This window comes from Ornithorhynchus anatinus, chromosome 14, assembly GCF_004115215.2.
Source record: "Ornithorhynchus anatinus isolate Pmale09 chromosome 14, mOrnAna1.pri.v4, whole genome shotgun sequence".
Lineage (NCBI taxonomy): Eukaryota > Metazoa > Chordata > Mammalia > Monotremata > Ornithorhynchidae > Ornithorhynchus > Ornithorhynchus anatinus.
In genome coordinates this window covers 8,202,406-8,220,345 of record NC_041741.1, presented here as the reverse complement: position 1 = coordinate 8,220,345, position 17,940 = coordinate 8,202,406, and the positions used below count along the sequence as shown (strand labels likewise).

Sequence of the window (17,940 nt, the reverse complement as noted above, 5' to 3'; positions counted from 1 at the left end):
TGCTCGGTTCTGACTGGCACATAGTAAGTGCTTAACCAACACCGCAATCATTGGTATCATTATTTTCCATTTATGGATAAGGAGAAGGATCCCTCAAATTGCCTCCCAGAGGGAGACCCGGTATTGACTTCCACCTCGGGTTGGATTCCACTAGCTTTTTCTGCCCTCTTAGTGCCCGGGGGCTGCAGTTTCAGGAGGTTTTCTCCCCTTGGAAATCCAGTTCATTCCTGTTATTTAGTGAACAGTTACTGTGTACAGCACACTAGGGAAACTAAGCAGAGGCAGTCAAAAACTTCAACTTCCGCTTCCTAACGGAGCCTGTATAGTCATTCATTCAATAGTATTTATTGAGCGCTTACTACGTGCAGAGCACTGTACTAAGCGCTTGGAATGGACAAATCGGTAACAGAGACGGTCCCCGCCCTTTGACGGGCTCACGGTCTAATGGGGGGAGACGGACAGACGAGAGCGATAGCGATAAACAGAACCAAGGGGATGATGATTCCAAAAGGCAGGAGTCCTTGGCATCTAGATATTTGGATGCCTATTTTCTCATCGTGGGCTTTTAAATTGGCAAGTGAAAACTCTAATCGAAAAATAACCCGCAATGCCAGACGAAAGCTGAGCTTATTTGATTGCCGTTCGGCCTGTCAACTGCTTGCGAATCCCCAGCTGAGAGCGGTTCCTGGCTGAGAGGGGTGATGGAAAAGATTGTGGCGTAGCTATAGGTGATCAATTTTCATTATAGATTCATAGCCTATTTTGGAGAAAGCACCTAACTGCCCATTCTCTTGTGGAAGTGCCGAGTGAATGATCATCTAGGCCAAAGAGAGACTGAGGAGAGCAGCTTTCTCTTAGAGAGCTTCTCAGCTCATCAAGTAAATATCTTGCAGGTGGAAGCCAGAAAATGACAAAAGTCAGGACAGCTGGGTGAATTGGTGGGGGGGCGGAGAGGGAAGGGTTTGAGCACGGTTTTTTCTTAATCAGCAGGGGGTGGCGATTCCACGGGACTTTTTGTTTGCTAAAGGAAGTAGTTAGAGCCTCTGAATTATTAGTGACCCCCCGGGGATCTTCCTAAGGTAAGTGGGAGCTTCTGAGCCCAGGTTTGAACCGAGAGCTAAAAACCCTATTTCTTTTTCTCCTCTTTTCTTTCTCCTCTTCTGCGTAACGAGCCAACAGGCTCTGCAGAGCTAAGATCCCTCTCGGGTATAACCACAACAGATACACGGTGGGGGAGGTCGAGATGTCTGAAGTGGTAATGTTATAATAATGCACGTTGTTATAACATTTGGCCTAACTTTCTGTTTCTGGAGAGTGGACTCTGTCTTTTGAATGTGTGATCGGTAACCGAAGGCATTTTGCGCGTAACTTTCCAAAGTTTCCTCCTTTCTCCTAGGGAAGGCGCGTCTGGCCTCTTCCTTGAAACGTAGTCCTTTGAAAAGAGAAAGTAATTTGTTGCAAAAACCCATATTCAGTTTCAGAAGGATTAGGATGTATTCACTGCCATGGTTTCGATCTCAATTTATCTCACAGAATCACATAAAACCTTTTCTTCTATGAAATAGCCTGCTGCATTTGTTGTAATAGTTTCTGTCAGCTCTAGGCTTTCATAAAATCCTTCTAATAAAAAATAGGAGTTTTATTTGCTCTTTATAATTTAGGAATTCAGGACAGAGAGAATTCCACTTTTCCGAAAAGAATTAATAGCTCTAGAGTTCACAATAAGGCATCCTGTACTTTATGGATTGATTTAAATGAGTAAAATCTGAGTATCAGTATCTTGGTTACCCAGTGAAAGGAAAACTCAGTTATGGCTAGAATTATATTCTATACAAACTTGAAATGACCCCAGTGAGAACTCAGAGTTTTGGCAAAAAATATAAGTGTTTTCCCAGTGTCCTAACTGTCGTGCATCAGTCTAGCAGGAGCGTGGCTGGGAGATCGTGTTATTTCTAGCTTATGATTTTATTCCTCGTAAAATATTTATCACCAAGCTGGAAGGGGCAATCAGCTCCAACCCCCGGAGTGGCCAAATCGCTCCCGAGAGATTTAACTCCTCTCTGAAAAATGTCACAGGGATGGTGATTCTACTGAAGCCTAGTCCAGTGTCTGAGGAATTCAGTAGCATTTTTAAAGTGACTCTTTCCAAAGACGGTCCCGCTTTGCCGCAAGAGATGTGCGTCCTCAATATCTGACACCCACAGTGGATGGGTTGTGCGGGAAAAGGCATCGGAAACACCTTGTAGTAGTATTTATTTATTAAGCGCCTATTGTCTGCAGAATGCCGAACGAAGTGCTGGGAAAAAATGCGCCGGTTGGAATTAGACTTAAGTGGGAAGGTGCAGTGTTGTGGAAAGAACACAGGCCTGGGAGTTAAGGAGATCTGTGTTCTAATCCTGAATCTGCCACTTGCCTGTTGTGTGACCTTGTTCAAGTCACTTAACTTCTCTGTGCCTACTTTTTCTTATCTTTAAAAAGAGGATGAAATACCTGTTCTTCCTTCCTCCTTTGACTAGGAGCCCCATTTGGGATGGTGGTTGTATGGGACCTGATTCTCGTCTCTATCCAAGTGCTTAGTACAGTGCTTGGAACATAGTAAGTGCCTAAATATTATTGTTGTTATTCTCCTAAGACTTTTCACCTTCATAGCCCCATCCTGCCTCTGCAGCTAATTTTGGTGGCCGCGGGGCCGGCTGATCAGCAGTAGCATTTATTGGGCACCTAGTGTTTAAGTGCTTGGGAGGGTGCAGAGGAGTTGGAAAACATGATGCCTGACCTCAAAGTTTGATTGTATTCTCGCGGGGGGTTAGACAAGGCTCTGCACACAGTAAGTACTCAATAAATGCCGTTGATTGATTAGAATTAAAATAGGATGGAGGAAGCAGAGGGGTCAGAACCTCCAACCATGTCACTGGTCAATAGTCGTCGGCGCCAACCCAGGGCAGGCAGGGAGCGAGCGTGAGGAAGTACGATGGAGTCCTTATAATAATAATAACGTTGGTATTTAAGTGCTTACTAGGTGCAGAGCACTGTTCTAAGCGCTGGGGTAGACGCAGGGGAATCAGGTTGTCCCACGTGGGGCTCACAGTCTTCATCCCCATTTTACAGATGAGGGAACTGAGGCACAGAGAAGTGACTCGCCCACAGCCCCTCAGCTGACAAGCGGCAGAGCTGGGATTCGAACTCATGACCTCTGACTCCAAAGCCCGGGCTCTTTCCACTGAGCCACGCTGCTGCTGCTTCTGAGCCACGCTGGAGCCACGGAGAAGCAGCGTGGCTCAGTGGAAAGAGCCCGGGCTTCGGAGTCAGAGGTCATGAGTTCGACTCCCGCCTCTGCCGCTTGTCAGCTGGGTGACTGTGGGCGAGTCACTTAACTTCTCTGTGCCTCGGTTCCCTCATCTGTAAAATAGGGATTAAAAGTGTGTGAGCCCCACGTGGGACAACCTGATGACCCTGTATCTCCCCCAGCGCTTAGAACGGTGCTCGGCACCTAGTAAGCGCTTAACAAATACCAACATTATTATTATTATTCTTCCTTGCCTCCTCCTCCTCCTCCTCCTCCTCCTCCAAGTTCTGTCTTACTTTCTTGATTGCAAGTGTGCTTATGAAACATAATCTCTGCCCTGGAGGATTTTATATTCTAATAGCAGAGCTTGCAGGCCATATGGCCTACTCCTTCCGCTAGACCAAATTATTATTAGTGAAAGTCCAGATTGTCCAGGGTAATGCTTCTTGTGGAAGCTCTGTCCTCCAAACTGCCATAAAGCATCGACCCACCGGAATCTTCTTGGATTTGAGAAAGTGAACATTCTTCGGAATCAACCGGAATTCTGGTTCTTGCCATTGCGGCAGACCAGAATCGGATCGAGTTGTCACCTTCTCCCAGATGACAACTGCACTATTCTGCACCGTCTGGGTTCGGGTCCATTTTGACAAATATTTAATTTTAGCTTCTCCCGAAGTCTAAATTCCAGATTAATAGTTGGACATCATATTAGGGAAAGAATGGGACTGATGGCTGAAATAAAGTACGGATTGGCTCATTAACTGATTCAGTCCAAAGCTATAAAACGTTCAAGTTCCGCCCTGCCAAAATCCTGACTTATCCTGCTGTAAATACTTTTCATGTGCTCTCCGCTTCAAACTGGCCTTGTTGGTTTATTAATATACCAATTATTCAAAGTGATACTGTGATGTAGAAATATAAATCCTTAGGATAGATATTATTACAGTTACACTGATATAAAATTCAGGGGAAATGTGCTGTATCTTTTTTTTTTTTTTACCTCCCCCCAGCGAGGTTTAACTTATGTACTATGGTGCTTTTTCTGGTAGATGTATAAAAACACCGTAACCCTGTTGGTACGTCTGGTGGGCAGGGAAAGGACATTTCTCTTTGGCTGGCTCGTGTGGACAAAGACTATACTTGCATTTCACGGTGTACTGCGTCCCTGCCTAAAATAATAATAATTGTGGTATTTGTTAAACACTTACTCTATGTCAAACACTGTTCCAAATACTGGGGAAGATAATCAGGTCAGACACGGTCCCTATCCCACCCAGGGCTCACGATCTAAGTAGAAGGGAGAACAGGTATTGAGTGCCTCATTTTACAGATGAGGGAACTGAGGCACAGAGAAGTGATGTGACTCGCCCAAGGTCACAACAGGTGGATGGCAGGGCTGGGATTAGAACCCAGGCGTCCTGACTCCCAGGCCAGCGTTGTACCCACTGGGCTATGCTGCTTCTCTTTCCGTTCACCTCCTCCTCGTTGCACTCGAGGCCCCAGCGGGAACCCGACGAGGGACACGAGGGGCACCGGGCAAGCCGCGAGCACTATAATCGAGTCCTCTGTTCGTATTCTTCTTGGTGTCTCAGGACCGGGGCTCATCCCTCCTTCCCGACTAGAAACTCTGTCATCCCCAGTAGCCTTGGCCGGAGTCTCTTCTCTGGTAGCTGAAGAATAGGCTGGTTGTAAGTCGAGGGGTAAGTTACTTAACTTCTCTGTGCCTCAGTGATCTCATCTGTAATATGGGAACTAAGACTCTGAGCCCCATATGGGGCAGGGACCGTGTCCAGCCTGATTTGCTTGTGGCACATAGTAAGCACTTAACACTGTTTATCATTTTTATTATTATTATGGAGAGGCTCGAATGAAGCAGATGTAGGGAGGGGGCTCTGTGGGAAGGGCTAACTTTTTTCCCTCGAGCACATAGGTGTCGCATAGCCTCCATCAGAGAGCAGGCCTTGTGTCCGACAGGACCGTGTGGGGTTGCTGAGCTTATTGTCTTTTACCTTCCCAGGGCTCGACACAGCGCTTGGCTCTTTGAAAATGCTTAACGAATGGCATCGTCGTCATCCGGACGGTGATTTAACGGCCAGCTCCCCGTGATCCTGTCCTGCTCCTTCTCGGGCTTTCCCAGCACTGTGGGCTAGGAGCTCAGTGAGCGGGGATTCTTCCCCATTTCACCTAGCCGAGGATGCCTGTCCGGAATAACGACGTCTTCCAACTCTGCCGTGCTAGTGCTCAGTACAGCGCTCCGCCGACAGTGAACGCTCAGTCAATGCCACCGGTGGACGGATGGAGTGATTCCGTCGGAGAATCGGGGCTGGGGCTCCCCAAGCTCAACTCTGCCACTGCCGTGCCGGCCTACGCTCGGCTCTGCCTCTGGGAGCCAAAGGGGGGGGGGTGGTCTGATTCCGTCTGAGGGTCACCTTCTGCCGGAAAGAAAAGCGGAACGAGCCCAGAATACAGACGGGTTAGGAGAAGTCGGTGGCCAATTATGTTTTCTTGGGGAAACTTTCCTCCCTCGACTCCTTCGGATTTCCGACCCCTCCTTCTCGGTGCTCGTCAGAGGTGAGTCGCTGAGTCCCAGTGAAAGACTTAAACTTCGAGATTCTGAATTCCCCGGGGCTGGACCTCTGGCCTTGCTTGTTCTGGGTGCTTTTGCTGTGGTAATTAATTACCATATCGGTCTTCTGGGTAAGTGCTTTGAGGCTCTGGGCGTTAGACATATTTTCAACAAGTCAAATGAATTCTGAACTCCAAAGGCAGAGCTGTCTGCTAGGTGTTTCTTTTTTTCTAAGTAGTTCATCTCAATTCTTTTGAGCCTGCCAAATTCCACACGATATCACACTGGATTTGGCCTTAGAGACTTCCCGTGATGTTAGGAATGAAGGGCTGCGGTCTTCTCGTAGAAGTCCACCGGTTCCTTAGGGTGAGTTTAGTGGGTTGAGACCCTCAGAGAGGGAGAGCTTATTCTTATCAACCCGCCGGGGTAACTCTTCCGCAGGAAGCCGCTCTCCATTGAAACAGGAGAGAGAGAAGGCGTCTAAAAACCCACACTGAGGTCCACGGAAGATTTCATCCTCAGTGTTTGAGGACAGGGCAACCATTCCACTATATCCTGAAGGTACTGTTTGATTAACTAGGCAAGAGGGATTTTAAACCTAGCTAGCTTATATTCATTAAGTCCGTGCTATATTTTCTCTAGCGCTGTGCTAAATGTTCAGGTACGTTACACTATAATCGGATGATGCTAAAAAAATAATTATGGTATTTAAGTGCTCACTGTGTGCCAGGCACTGTACTAAGTGCTGGGGTGGATACAAGCGAATCAGGTTGGACGCGGCCCCCGTGCCGCATGGGTGTCACAGTCTTAATCCCCATTTTACAGTTGAGGTAACTGAGGCACAGAGAGGTTACTCAGCAAGATGAGTGGTGGAGCCAGGATTAGAACCCATGACCTTCTGACTCCCGGGCCCATGCTAGAGCGGACTTTGTCCCTGCCTCACACGGGGCACACAGGCCCAGAGGTATGGAGCATAGGTATCGTATCCCATTTTACAGATGAGGAAATTTAGGGCCAGAGTAATTAAGGGATGTGTTCAACATCACATGGCAGAGCTGGGGTTATTCATTCAGTAGTATTGAGTGCTTACTATGTGCAGAGCACTGTCCTGAGCGCTTGGAATGGACAATTCGAGTTAGAAACCGGAGACTCCCGATTCCCAATCTCACGGTCTTCTATTAAGCTACCTCTAATCTCTGAAGCGACATATAAATTGGTATTTGTTAAGCGCTTCCTATGTGCAGAGCACTGTTCTAAGCGCCGGGGTAGACACAGGGGAAACGGGTTGTCCCACGTGGGGCTTCCAGTCTTAATCCCCATTTTACAGATGAGGTAACTGAGGCCCAGAGAAGTGAAGTGACTCGCCCACAGTCACACAGCTGACAAGTGGCAGAGAGGGGATTTGAACTCATGACCTCTGACTCCAAAGCCCGTGCTCTTTCCACTGAGCCACGCTGCTTCTCAACCCCGCAAGAAAAAAATCCTACTCTTTGTTTCACGATGGCTTCCCATTCCTGAAGCCGCTGCTTTCCGTGCTCTTAAATAGATTCAGAAGGAGATTTTAAGCTCCTCCAGGGCGAGGTGCTTGTGTCTCGCTTCCGCCGTGCTCTCCCAAGAGCTTAGTACCACGCTGGAGGTGGTCACTAAGTATCACTGACTGAGGTCCGCGTCAGAACCCGAAGGATCTCTGCTCTCCTGAAGCTTGCCCGCGTCACGCTGCTTCTAAGGGAGCCTACTCATTCGTTCATTCAGTAGCGTCTATTGAGCGCTTACTATGTGCAGAGCACCGTACTGAGCGCTGGGAATGGACAAATCGGCAACAGATAGAGACGGTCCCTGCCCTTTGACGGGCTTACGGTCTAATCGGGGGAGACGAGAACAGTGGCTTAAATAGAGTCGAGGGGAAGAACAGCTCATTAAAAACAATGGCGGATAAATAGAATCGCTGGGCCTCATTCTTGTCTCTCCCTCTGGAGACCTTTGGCTCACACCCTCCCTCCCGCTTCACATCCTGCACACCACTGCTCTCCCTTCTTCAGAGCCTTAGTGGAATCACACCTCCGCCAGGAGGAGGCCCTCTGATTAATCACCCTCCACTTCTCCCATCCTTCCCACCCCCCACAGCTGCTATTTCAGTGCTTACGCGCCATCTAAGCACTCGGATAATCACACCCCTTTCTCGTAGCCACTACGCGTGTACCCATTACTTCTGTCTATCCCTAATTTTAGCGATATCACCCCACCCGGACAGTAAATTCCTTTAGCGCAGGGATCGCGTCGACTCTGTTCTCTCAGAGGCACTTCGTACACCACTGCGGCTAGAATACTGAGCTCGTTTTTCCCCTGACGGTACCGGATAATGAAACGTCATTTACTAAGCTCTTACTCCGTGAAGACCGCTGTACCCAACCTTGTGTAAGACTAGAGAAGGACGTGCTTCGGTCCAACAGAACGACGAAGCAAACTTACTGTTTCCTGAATGTTAAATCCGAGTGCCTGAAGAAAAACCTCTGTAGGGTCTTTTGTCCTCCGGGCTGGCATTTGGCCTTTCCTCTCAGCTCGCAACTGACTGTAGGGGCAGTTCCTGTTTGGTCGATTAATTGCACCATCTGCTAGGAATGATTTGAGATCTACTGAAATCCAACTTCTAGAGGACTAACTCCTTTAGGCTTCTGGACTTATTTGAACTTGCAGCCATGAGTGACTTGGTAGGAGCAGACGTGTGAAGAGGCAGCGGAACCCAATAGCGTAGACCCTGAAACAAGAGTCGGGGAGGCTCGGCTCTTAATTTCCAAATAAGCCAAGCCTTTTCATCTCATTCATATGGGAAAGGCGTTAGTCCGAGCTCTTTCTAGGAATTGTTCTGGTAGATTTAGGAGTAGGGTGGTGTAAATTCTGGGGTACGGGAGCCCTGGAGGAGTCTCCTCCTCTAGACTGGAAGCTCCCTTGGTTCTACCACCTTGGTTATAACGCACTCTTCCAAATGCTTGGAACAGTGCTCCGCATGCAGTGAGTGCTCGATAAATACAATTGATTGTCTTCGTGTGGTGGAGGGTGGTGTTCCAAGAATCAGGACAAGTTCGGTGGTCATGCGGGAGAGAGGAGGGTGGGGAGGACTCCAGAGAAGTCACTCAGACCCTTCAAATGGTTTCCCTTCAGGAACATTGCTAGCTCCCCTAATCAGTCCTTCCTCTACCAGTCTCGAAGCAGAGGCGTGCCCGTTCCGTTGCCAGCTCGGACAGTGGCCAGAGAGCGGAAGGCAACACTCAAGTTGCAAGTCAAAACTCACTTGTGTTGGGCAGCAGCGGCATGGGAGAGAATCGAGGGCAGAGACTCAAGTCTACCCCGCGGAAGGAGGAGACGTAAACCGTTCCTGTCTTTTTACCAATGCAACTAAGGGCACGCTACCCGAGTGATCGCAGATGGAGGTGGGGCGTTCCGGGAGAGACGCGCCCGTGGAGTCGCCGTCGGGCCAGATGGGACCCGACACCTTAAGACGGGGTACAGAGGTATGTGGTGCTGCTTTAGCAGAAGTTCAGAAGTAATGCTCACTGGATCACCCCTAGAATGTGTGGAGAATGGATGACAGCAGGATACCCCCACGCTGCTATTTGCAGTGTCAGGCTGCGAGGACATCCTTTAAATGAGCAGAAGGATAATATGGCAACTATCTATGCACGTACGAGAGCCTGTTTTTCCCACCTCTGCGGGTTTTAATGTAAATTAGTCAATGGAGTATGCGGTGCAGTTGATTCTTGATTTCAGTGGCACGGTGATCAGTGAGGAATTGTCACCGGATTCCCAAGAAAATAATGCAAGTGAGAAATGCCATTGACAGGGAAATGATTTACGGGGATGCGTCATCCTTCGGCTACTGCCTCTTTTTAAAATGAAACCCAAAGTGAACAAATTGATATTCGATTCCTCATCGAACATAGGAGTAGTATTGCAGTTGTAAATCTTGATCATTTGTGTCCTTATCCAAAATGCCTTTTTACGATACTGGATTACACCTAGGGTTATGATAAGCGCTTGAACTACTTGAGGATTGGTATAATTAAACTGGTTTTATATATATTGGAAAAAATTATGGCCCTATAAATGACTGAAAATTTGTCCCTCCACGGATACAATAAAGCACATCTAAAAGTGATAACCGTATCAGAAAATGAACGACCTGACATGCCGTTATGTTCAATCTCGATTATTTTAAAGCACCTGGGAGAGTTCAGCACTGATAAATCGGGTTCTTTGACTTTACAGAATTCAGTCATAACGGGACCCTGTTTGAAAACTAGCCCGAGAATTCTCCAACCCGTTTTGCTCTACCGGGCAACTCCTGTGAATAAATTTGGCTAATGTTAAATAGGGATGTCCAACGTTATCAGGTCTTAGGTTTTTAGTGTCTATAAACTTCTAGGATATCACTGTCCGTACATGCATTGGGATCTCCCATGATGACTGGTTGACAGATTTTGTTATTGCTGCAGTGAGTCTCGCCAGATCTCTCTAGAATTTTCTTTTGGCTCGATTAGCATTTGCAATTTTGGGTGTGGAAGGAGTAACGGTAGTTGGGAAGGCTTTGCTTTGAGAACTTGTTCTATTGTACTTTCCCAAGTGCTTAATAGAGTCCTCCCGCACGCACGCAGTAAGCACTCAGTAAATACCTTTGATTGAATCCAGCAGTGTTCTGTTATTGCTTGTGCCTCTGGGCATACTAAGAGTCCTGAGACTAACAGCTGAAAGGGTTGGGGGGGTGGGGCGGGGGCAAATCCAGTGCCTCTGCCATATTGCTCAGAAGGATTTCTTCCAAAGGTACATTCAGAACCTGTTTGTCCTTTATCAAAGGGTTTGATTTTGGGTTACCTCCTGGGTTGCCATCTCCCCCTTTGACGTCCCACACAACAAGAACCATTCTCCTTTCTGGTTTGACCTCCAAATTACCATCATGTGGCCTGTCAGTATTCTGTCTTGCAGGGACTATTTTATATCTGCTATGGTTTTTTTTTTTTCCTCTTTTGAGACTGAGCATCGGAATCTGTCAAGAAGCCTAAGGGATCTCCTGGCTGTAGCATTACCCTGGTTCATTCATTCATTAGTACTTATTGAGCGCTTACTATAGGCAGAGCACTGTACTGAGCGCTTGGAATGTACAGATCGGTAACAGATAGAGACAGTCCCTGCCCTCTGACGGGCTTACGGTCTAATCGGGGGAGACGGACAGACGAGAACGATGGCGATAGATGGAATCGAGGGGAAGAACTGGTTCTGAAGGAGCAGTTGGCCTCGGCAAATTATCTGGAGCTCTTTTCCAGGGCCTTGACTATTCCGGGTGACGGGGCAGCTCCCTCCGTTGCTCTGATTGCTGGGACAGCCAGCAGAGGTACACCCCCTCCTCCTATAATGCGGGGGCTAGGTTCTTACAGAACCCCTTCCGATAGTCCTCTCGCGTCCAGTGCTCACGCAGACCTCTGCGCGCACCGTGCTGCGTCCAAACACGTCCATAGAAGAACAGTCCCTAATTCTACTGCTGCACGCTATCGGACCCAGGCGGTGAAAACACATATTCTGGCCGACCTGAGTATGTTTGGAAAATAAGAGAGTTTGGACCCGAAGGGAGTGGGAAAGGGCTTGAAGTTGAGCCGGTGAATAGAGTAATAAAAAAGGAAATCTGTCCATCCAAATTGTTTGCTACCTGCCTCTTGACAGCCTGATGATGGCCTGTAAATTCCCTGTGTTCCATTGTAATCAACGGTATTTATGCAGCATTTACTGGTGCTAAGCACTGATGTATAAATGAGTCCGACTGGCCGTGGTTTCTCCGAGTGTCTACTGAGTTCAGGGCAATCTGCTCGGTGCTTGGGGAAAATTGAGAGTTGGAAGACCTGGTCCTTCCCTCAGGGAGCTTGCAATCTAGAGGGGGAGACGGACACTAAATTTACAGGTATAGACAGAGAAAAGAGATGAAAGGATAGAATTTCTAAGTTAATATGTACATAATGTATCTCGCAGTATGAAAGAAGACGTGCTGGCATGCTGTAGTTTTTTGTTTTGGATTTCCTTTGCCTTTAAATTTCTTCTTTTCAGTGGTAACTCCTTTACCTTTCAAAAAATACTCTCAAATGGGGGACTGGGGTAATCCCCAACACTGGCCTGGGGCTAATGGCTCTATGGGGGTGGAGGGGCTCCGCAGAGTGGCGCGACACATCGTTATGCCTCAGCGAAGGATATAGGTCTGTCTCCCCCCCCCCCCCCACTTAACTGATTGATGCTTGTCAATCGAGCAGTCCGTTTACTGAGGGTTTACTGCAGAGCTCTGTACTAAGTGCTCAGAAAAGTATAATACAATTGAGATGGTAGACGCATTCCCTGCTGAAGAGCTTTCCCCATCCCAGCCCTGGCTGTCTTGCATCATGTCCCTAGCCCACTTGGAGAAGGGGGCGACTGAGAGGTCACAGATCTGTCCCTTTATTCCTATTTATTCTCCCCTCAATTAGCGTTTCTGCCCAGATTAGTTTCCTTACAGCTACTGAATCCTAGGACAAGGGAAGAAAAAATGAGGGAATGATCCTCTCTCCCCTTCCCAATTGAGAGAGGCAGAGTGGGTTGGTTTGTTGGTTTTTTTTTTTTTTTTTGAGACTGGTCGGCCAGTGCTGCTTCTCCTCATGCAGCTGGGGACCACTGTTTCCCACACCTGCCCAGCTGTGAGACACACACTCTTTCTCAGCTGTACCTCCTCCAGCTTTATTATAATCTCCTTGAAGGCGAGGGATTAGAAAGCATGCTGTATTCCAGATGCAGTTTTATACCGTGGTAAAACTGTGGCTTTGGTTTTGTTTTCTACCACCTTCCCGATGCCCAGCATTTGTGAGTTTTTCTTGAGGGATATGTTAGGAGGTGTTAATTCCAGCAACAGCTAGTCTGAAAACAGAAACAGTTTGTCACACCACTCTTCTTTGAGAAAACACATTGACACCTTTGCTTCCCATCCTTCTCTGGTTGTGTGTGTGTGTGTGCGCGTGCATGTGTGTTCACACAATTGCGCACGTGCAGCAAGCTGGGCAAGACAACTTTCTCCTTCTGCTTTCCCTCTACCCCCTTCAATTTCCATGCCCTTTCAGGAAACAGAGGCTTTTGGGAAGTAGGGTTCTCATGCCTCCTGTTCAATATGGAGAAGAGCGTGACATTTCAAATATTTGAATTCGCTTTTCTCTCCTAACTGCCAAAATTTGGTGCATCACTACTGGAAGTCTCACTCAACACTTGAGTACAAACACGATCTGAGCAGCATGAGGACAGTAAGCAGTGAAAGCTATTTCCCTCTACCTCTTCTACAGGTCTAACCAAAAAAACACAAAGAGAAGGTCTTCTGGTAAAGTGGCTTTCCCTTGCTCCTCCTTTCCTGTCTAGGGTGTTGAAGAGTCTGAGTTCTCTACTTTCTATAAGTGCCATTTTCATCTCAAACCCCTCCGGCTCTGGGCACTGGGGAATGATAACGGGCCTTGGCCGGAAGGGTCGGTATCATTGGCAGGGACCTTCTGAGAGACGTTTTCTCCCATTCGCTCGACGGTCTGTTCTATATTTTCCGACTGACAAGGAAAGCACAAGGAGCGTCACGTGCCTTTTCTCTTCTATTGTGGTATTTTATCATATTTTCCACATCTTCTCGAATGCCTCATCATATGTCTTTTCAAGGTTTCTATGCTTTAATGGTAAGGTCCTCTTTCCATTAAGGTGTGCAGGCTTCTAACCTTGTGTCTCAACCGCTCGGCTCAATAAATTCAAACAGGAATAACCTTGGACTGACATCTTCATTTCTATGATAATATGCTGTCTCACAACGCCTTAATCTGATTGGTTAAAGAGTGAACTTCACCTCATAGGTAAAAGACCTTGGCACTAATAAGTCACTTCTTCATCTTCGGCCAGTTGCGCTCGTCTACTTCTGAATAGTCACTTCGAACGATCTCATTTGACCCAAGCTGCTGATGGATGCTACGCGTGACCGTTTAGAGAGGCGAGGTGCCTGGGATGAAACTGAAGAGATTATTAATAAAGAAAAAAACTATTTTGCATAGGGGGTCTCTGCCGGCAGCGCTGCGTGACTGAACTGTGCAGGTTGGTGGACGGGGCCGATGGAATCGCAGAAAGAAGAACTGGGTATTCCCTTACACTACCCTCTCTCCGGTGGAGAGAGGGGGATTTGGCGAGGAATTCTCCGAGGGAGTTCAGATGAGGAGTCGGTATTTCCAACACCACCCTTTGAGTGCAAGGATTCTCTGTGTTTCCTTGTACGTTCCTGAGCACTCCTTGCTCAGTGCTCCACCCCCATAAAGCCATTGGCCCCAGGCCAGTGTTGGGGATTACCCCAGTTCCCCATTTGAGAGTACTTTTTGAAAGGTAAAGGAGTTACCACTGAAAAGAAGAAATTTAACGGTAAAGGAAATCCAAAACAAAAAACTACAGAATGCAAGCACATCTTCTTTCATACTGCGAATGACACTCAAATACCATCCGAGTGAATGGTATTGCACTCAAATACCATTACCGCTCAAGGAAGACCGTGCATTCCCCCTTTGTTCTTATGTATTTATCTAACCGGGGCTTGAGTTGGGGGGGCCGTTTTTCACGCTTACTCTCCCAAGCACTCAGAGTGCTCTCCACATAGCACTCAGTAAATACCACTGATTGCCCAGCTGGACCGTACGACGTGAAAGAAGCAGCTTCGGTACCTTAGCTACCGGTCGGGTCCGGTGTAACGGTGAAGACGTGATTCGTAGGTGCACGTCGGCTATTTTGCGGGGGATGGCATAATCCCTACTTGGCACAAAGCTGAGTGAGAAGCCTTAGCGTTGGTCACCTAAAAGAGCCAAAGGCCTGGCAAAACCAGGAAAAACTGGGGCTCCGAAACGGCTTCTCAACCAAGGTGAGATCGAAAGCTTTCTTGCCATCTAGATAGAGGCTGTCCCTTGCTTCTCCTTTTATTCATTTAATCATGGTATTCGGTAAGGGCTTACTACGTGCCGGGCACTATACTAAGCGTCGGGGTGGATACCAGCACACCGGGTAGGACACAGGCCGTGCCCCGCATTGTCTTAATCCCCATTTTACAGATGAGGTAACTGAGGCACAGAGAAGTGGCTTGCCCGAGGTTACACAGCAGACAAGCGGCAGAGCTGAGATGAGAACCCGTGACCTTCTGGCTCCCAGGCCGGGGCCCTATCCACTACGCCGCACTTGGTAATGGCCTGTCACTCTTTCGTGGAAGATGGCATTTTGTTAGGCATGATTTGCCGCTTCTAAAGCCTAGGTGTTACAAATGGCTCAGTTCTAATATCTTTCCAAGTAAAACTGATAAATTGATCAGCCTGGTGTTAGGCTTCCCTCTCTCCCCCTTTTTTTTTTTTAAAAAAAGAAGACACCGTATTTGCCTTTTACCAATCCTCGGGGGATTTCTTCCTTCAGGACCTCTCAGAAGTAGTGACTTGGAAATGGCATCCGCCAATTCCTTCCATAATCAGTAGTATTTCTTGAGGCCTGGACTTGGGAGAGTACTACAGAATTAGACATAATGCCAATCCTACTGAAACTTACAATTTAGCGGACGAAGCGGACCCTAAAAATCAGTGACGGGAGGAAGAGTGGATATGGGCGTGAATTAATGCTTAAGTAAGGGTATAAAGGTAAGATAGGTACAGAAGGTCAAATGGGAGGCTTACAGATGTGTCTCTGGTGAAGAACAAGTCGTCAGGCCTGCTGATTTACATACCTTCAGGCTTTTGAAATGCCCTTTAATTCTTTCCCCCGGTCTAGACTTTTATTTTTTTTTACAACTTTCCATCCACTGTACTGGCCTCAACCCTAAAAGAAATCTATGTTTAATCAATCATATTTATTGGGCGCTTACTACGTGCAGAGCACTGCACTAAGCACTTGGGAGAGAACAGAACTAGCAGGACCATTCCCTGTCCATAGCGAGCTTACAGTCTAGAGACTTTAGTCCCCAAGAGGCGTAATAATAATGGTGATGACATTTGGTAAGTGCTCACTATGGGCCGAGCACTGTTCTAGGCGCTGGGGTAGATGCAGGGTAATCAGCTTGTCCCCCGTGGGGCTCAGTCTTAATCCCCATTTTGCAGATGAGGTAACTGAGGCACCGAGAAGTTAAGCGGCTTACCCAAGGTCACACAGCAGACGAGTGGCGGAGCCGGGATTAGAACCCGTGCCCTCCGGGTCCCTAAGCCACGCTGCTTGTCTCTGCTCGCTTGCCGGGAGGCAGCGTGGTTCAGTGGAAAGAGCCTGGGCTTCGGAGTCACAGGTCATGAGTTCGACTCCCGGCTCCGCCGCTTGTCAGCTGTGTGACCGTGGGCGAGTCGCTTAACTTCTCTGCGCCTCAGTTACCTCGTCTGTAAAGTGGGGATTAGCCGTGAGCCTCACGTGGGGCGACCTGACTACCCTGTATCTCCCCCGGCGCTTAGAACAGTGCTCTGCACATAGTAAGCGCTCAACAAATACCGATATCATTATTATTATTATTGTCCGTGATAAGCATGTGGCGCTCGTCGCCGGGGGATGGTGGGAATCCAAGTCTAGGCGGGTCACAAAGGCTGTCTCAGCAGGAGGAGAGTGGCAGATTCCTAACCAGAAATTCCTATCCTGCAGGATATCTGGGTTGGACTGGGCATCATGGAATCAGATGGTTCATTCAATAGTATTTATTTATTCAATAGTATTTATTGAGCGCTTACTATGTGCAGAGCACTGTACTAAGTGCTTGGAATGAACAAGTTGGCAACAGATGGTTCTGGGTCCCAGGCGTGTCCTGGAGATGCCCTTCAAGTCTCCGCTGGGAATTGCAGAATTTAAGACAGCGGAAGGTGGGGAGAGAAGATAGTACAGCTCTGACTCCAAGATAAGCGGAAACTGGTTTATTTCTGGGGTACCAAGGAGCCGAATAGCCCCAGAGCCATATTCCGTAGAAAAACGGATGGCTCCGCACCCGGCGGAAGAGAGACGATTGTTGATGCGTGGTGTTTTCCGGAAGGCCAAGGTCACTTTTTATATTGAAATGCAGAGAGTGACATTTTCATTGTTAGTTGCCTGATAAATTTCCTTATAGCGACAATTAAACTAAATGCCATGTTTTCACCGCATGCACTATAAACTAATCAGAGACACCCGGGAACGGGCCCCTTCTTTTAACTTGTTAATCAAGATGCATTCAGTGAATAAATTAAGCAGCTGAAAAAACAACTTAAAAATTTCTTTTTGACTTTTTGCTGCGATATTCCCGGCTTCATTAACTGAGCTGGGGGTCCAAGCTGCTTATCTGATAATACGAGGCAGATGACCGAACTGCTTTTAAGAAGCAGTTTCCCGGACGAATGTTGCGCCACTCTGTTTTAAAAAAAAAAAAAAAAATCGATAATGTGTTTTACTTAACAGCGCGCAGTATTTGCTTTCCATCTTAAGTACTAGCTAGCTTGAATCCCGTGACTCTGGTACCGTGGCTTCACTTAGGTGCTATTAAGTATTGCAGCGTGGTTTCCTGGGGATTATTCCTTAATCCCGCGGCGGCTCTCTCCCTCCCTCACCGAGTGGGCGCTCGATAAATGCTAGCACCACTGCCCGTACCATTTCGTGCTGAGGTAGCGGAACTCGTGGGGTGGGTAAAGAGAAACAGCTTGATCTTATTTTCTTTTTGTAAAGTTGCAATGGATTCTTGCGGTTTCCCCCCTGGATTTCCCTAGTGCGGTAATACAAGGGAAGCCCTGAATCATCTCCTCAAACATGCATGCGACACAGTTATTTCCTCACTCTTATCTACAGTGAGATCACCCAAGAATGACAGTCTAGGTTTAATTTTCCAGGTGAGGCACCATCAGACCCGTGATGGAGGTGTAGCTTACGGATCACTTAGTACAGTGCTCTGCACACAATAGATACGACTGAATGAATCGCTCTGTGCATCGAAACCCATGTAACGATACATCCCTCACCAGAGTTCTTCAGACACTTCTCGGGGGCCTGGCACTTCTCAGGACAGTGCCGTGCATTTGATTTGCGTTCACCTGCGTTCCTGTTTATC

The 17,940-nt window shown here is 47.6% G+C and overlaps 1 long non-coding RNA gene across 3 annotated transcripts; it reads left to right on the top strand.

Annotated features, from left to right (window-relative positions):
* Nucleotides 1-987: 987 nt before the first annotated feature.
* On the top strand, nt 988-6,054 carry LOC114816401. Of its 3 annotated transcripts, none has more exons than XR_003764170.2 (2): nt 988-1,079; nt 5,304-6,054. It is a non-coding gene; the product is annotated as an uncharacterized LOC114816401 (long non-coding RNA). The 3 variants fall into 3 exon arrangements; XR_003764171.1 differs by lacking the exon at nt 988-1,079 and adding an exon at nt 2,515-2,595; XR_005660783.1 differs by lacking the exon at nt 988-1,079 and adding an exon at nt 4,890-4,986.
* Nucleotides 6,055-17,940: the final 11,886 nt, after the last annotated feature.